The sequence below is a fragment of the Erinaceus europaeus genome, chromosome 13 (genome assembly GCF_950295315.1).
Source record: "Erinaceus europaeus chromosome 13, mEriEur2.1, whole genome shotgun sequence".
NCBI lineage: Eukaryota > Metazoa > Chordata > Mammalia > Eulipotyphla > Erinaceidae > Erinaceus > Erinaceus europaeus.
In genome coordinates this window covers 52924897-52929211 of record NC_080174.1, presented here as the reverse complement: position 1 = coordinate 52929211, position 4315 = coordinate 52924897, and the positions used below count along the sequence as shown (strand labels likewise).

General features: G+C 41.6%; 1 pseudogene; it reads left to right on the top strand.

Moving 5' to 3' along the window:
* The first annotated feature begins 246 nt into the window (after positions 1–246).
* On the top strand, positions 247–651 carry LOC132542522 (myosin regulatory light chain 12B-like; annotated as a pseudogene).
* The last annotated feature ends 3664 nt before the right edge of the window (positions 652–4315 follow it).

Here is a 4315-nt window from a genome sequence, read left to right as displayed (position 1 = left end):
AGATAAAAACAGGCTGGGAGTATGGATCAACCTGCCAATGTTCATGTCCACCAGAGAAACAATTACAGAAGCCAGACCTCCCACCTTCTACACCCCATAATGATTGTAGGTCTATACTCCCAGAGGAATAAAGAATGGAGAAGCTTCCAATGCAGGGGATGGGATATAGAACTCTGGTGCTGGGAATTGTACTGAATTGTACCCCTCTTATCCTACGGTCTTGTCTATCATTATTAAATCAAGTAAAAAAAAAAAAAAGCCACAATATTGAGGAAAAAAGCAAAGACTAAGACCACCAAGAAGTGCCCCCAGCATGCAACATCCAATGTCTTTGCCATGTTTGACCAGTGTCAGATTCAGGAGTTCAAAGAGGCCTTCAACATAATTGATGAGAACAGAGGTGGTTTCACTGTCAAGGAAGATTTGCATGACATGCTTGCTTCTCTAGGGAAGAATCCAACTGATGCATACCTTGATGCCATGATGAATGAGGCCTAGGCCCCATAAATTTCACCATATTCCTCACAATGTTTGGTGAAAAGTTAAGTGGCACAGATCCAGAAGGTGCATCTATTGGCAAAAAGGAAAATTTCAAATTACATTGAATTTATACACATCTTTAAACATGGAATGAAAGACAAGGATGATTGAAAGAACTACAGTCAAAATGTTCTGGTGAGAATGTGAGCTCAGATCTACAAGGATGCAGAGGTTACATATGGGCCCCAGATCAAATTGATGTGTTTACAGTCAACGATATTTATACCCCTTTCCCATATTAGGGAGCTACTCTCTTCCCTGATCCAGCTTTCTAGCCCCTTTTCCAGCCATGACATCATCTCCCCAGACAATAACTTGGGTCCACCTACATATCAGATGTCAGGCTCAGGAAAAAAAAAAAAAAAAAAAAAAACTAGTATAGTCATGGGCCTTTTGGAATATAACTAAAATAGATCTACTAGCTATCTACAAAATGGAGGACCCCCCCCCAACTCTTCATCTGCAATATTCCAGCCTTTAGGTCCATGATTAGTCAACAATTTGTTTGGCTTTATATGTTAACTCTTTTTTTTCAGTCACCAGGTTCCAGATGCTACCATGATGCCAACCAGACTTCTCTGGGCAGATGACCCCACCAATGTATCCTGGAGCCTCACTTCCCCAGGGAAAGAGAGAGACAGGCTGGGAGTATGGATTGACCTGTCAATGCCCATGTTTGGCGGAAAAGCAATTACAGAAGCCAGACCTTCCATCTTCTGCAGCCCATAAGTATCTTGGGTCCATACTCCCAGAGGGATAAAGAATAGGAAAGCTATCAGGGGAGGAGATGGGATATGGAATTCTGGTGGTGGTAATTGTGTGGAATTGTACCCTTCTTATGCTATAGTTTTTGTCAATGTTTCCTTTTTATAAATAAAATTTTTTTAAAAAAAGTTCTGTGATTGTTTCTTGCTGCTTCAGACACCTGCCCTCACTCCATAGACCTGCTGCATGCAACTTAGTTTCACTACTTCCTCTCTTTTTCTCTCTCTTTCTCTTTCTCTCTCTCTCTCATTTGTTTATCCTAGACCTTTCTGCCACTTGGTACTTGTGTAATCAGGCTGGAAATAGGGATGAGGTTGTAAATTGTACTGAAGAAAAAAAAAGATTGTAAATAAAAAAATCAACAAATTTGAAATCCCAGGGAAATATATGTGGTATTTCTGGTTTTGTTGGATTTTTTTATATAATAAAATTTCTATTTTGAAATAAATACTATGCTGACTCAAAAAACAAACAAACAGCATATTGAGTTCAAGCCTCTGGTCCTCACCTACAGGGGGAAACTTCACAAGCAGTGAAACAGTGCTGCAGGCCTATTTTTCTACAAGTTTATCTCCCTCTTTCCTTTCAATCTTTTTCTGTTTCTTTCCAACATGAATAAATTAATTAAAAGAAAACAAAGATAGTTAAAAACAAAGATTTGGGGAACTGCAAGGATAGGAACTGGAAATGGAATGAAAGGATGGGTGTCTGCTTAGAATACCTCTTGAGACATCAGAAAGGCAAATGGAGTGTGTGTGGGGGGATTGGGAATGGTCATCAGAGAGAGGGTGCTCCTCTTTGGACAAAGGGTCATTAGGGATGAGCTAAAAGGGAGAAGTCTTATATATATATATTTATTTATTCCATTATGTTGCCCTTATTTTTTTATTGTTGTAATTATTATTGTTGTTACTGATGTGGTTGTTGTTAGATAACACAGAGAGAAATGGAGAGAGGAGGGGAAGGCAGAGAGGGGGAGAGAAAGATAGACACTTGCAGATCTGCTTCACCGCTTGTGAATCAACTCCCCTGCAGGTGGGGAGCCGGGGGCTCGAACTGGGATACTTACGCCAGTCCTTGTGCTTTGTGCCACATGCGCTTAACCTGCTGGCTACTGCCCGACTCCCCGGGGAAGTCTTTCATTCTACACATTTACTTGAATCAAACAAAAATGAGCCTGTATTCAGAAATCGTGATCTATATTCTTAATTTTGTTAAATGGCACCATAATGCCTCACTCATCAATTCAGAAAGCTGCAAATCAGTAGAGACACATTGGTTCCACCTTCTCACACCTCCAGATTAGCCTTGTCACTCCTGCCTCACTTTTCCTATTTATTTCCTCTAGACTGTTATTCCCATTGACCTAATTCAAGTTTCTATAATCTCCCAATTATGCAGCTGGTCCTCCTGTCTCTCCAGACTAATCCCCTTCCAATCCATCCTTCATAGGCTACCAGTGTAATCTCCCTCAGACTTATATCTGACCCTCCATAATGTTGCCCCCAAGCTCACAGCTGTCCCATTCACAATGTCTAAAACAGCTTCTAGATCTTTAATTCCTTATTTACCTTTCAGCCTTTTTTCCAGCCATTCCTCCTTCCACCACAAGCACAAATCCTATGCTCTAGTAAACTGACCTACTTTCAGTTTTCCAAGCACAACATGCTTGATCAAGCCCCTACAGGTGCCTGGAATGTCTTCTTGTCCCTACATCAGCCTGAAGAACTGCAGTTCATCTTTAAAATTAATGTCAGTTACACAGCTATATACAAGATGCTGGGTATTTTACAGCACACCCTAACAAAGGGACTTTTCAAAGTTAACCCAATTACCAAATAATGTGATGATAACAATTACTATCCATTGTCTTCTTGAACCCTAAGACAGCAGGAACCTCACATGCAAGGGCTTGACTCTCTGGAACACACACACACACACACACACACACACACACACACACACACACAGATGCACACTTTCTTTATCTGCCTCCAACCAGGCAAGAGAAGTTGTTTGAAAACAAAATAATATTATTATTACTATTACTTTTTTCCCAGAACACTGCTGGGACCTTACGACCTCAGGTATGAAAGTCTTTTTGCATAATCACTCTGTTATCTTCCTGCCCAAAAGTTGTATTTATTTATATTTTTATTCCCCATGTTTAGCATAGGTTAAAAATGGATGCTCCAGATTTGTTGAGTAAGTCGATGAATGTTGCCAAAACTTGGGGTTAAAAAGTGTCTGAATTCCAAATATATGATGGTATTTGTGCTGTTCATGTTTTGTGAAAAAAAGTCCTGCTATGTGTGTGTGTGTGTGTGTGTGTGTGTGTGTGTGTGTATGTGTGTGTGTCTATGGCCTCACTTGAGGCTATCTGTCAGGCAGCCCCCCTGCTCTGCTCCACCCTCCATTGCTGATACTATGGTCTATTTACATAATCATTGTTTTGTTTGAGACCCGCCCTGCCTGCAGGGTATTAATTAATCTCACCAGTTAAAACCTTCGGGAAGCTTTCTACCTTCCTGCTCTTTCCTTTTCCCCACCCCCTTTCCTAGCCATTTCCTTTTCCAACTTGCCACTTCCGGTTCAAAATATATAAAAGCTTGGTCTCTGATCAATAAGACACATTGTGTTCCCGTTCCGCCATGAGTTCCTGGTCTCTCTCCCATGTCGCTGAGTAAGCAGCAGCCCATGTTGGCTCTGGTCGAGTTCTCTCCAACCCAGAGAGCACGTGCCCAGGAAGAAACACCCTCACTAGCTAGCCCGGCATCGGGCGCCTGAACAGGGACCTGCCCCCCTGCCAGCTTCACACACAAGTGGCAGATGTACGAAGGCACCCCAGATAAGTATACAGCCTTCGCTCTCTGCAGCCTCGTGTTTTATGAAGGCACTGTGATTCTTTTTTTCCCTTTTCTTATGTTCCTGAGACCCCTCTGTCATGGGCGACCTTCCTCCTTATCAAGATGAATCCCAAATCCTCTACTCTTTTTTTTGCTAAACAGGT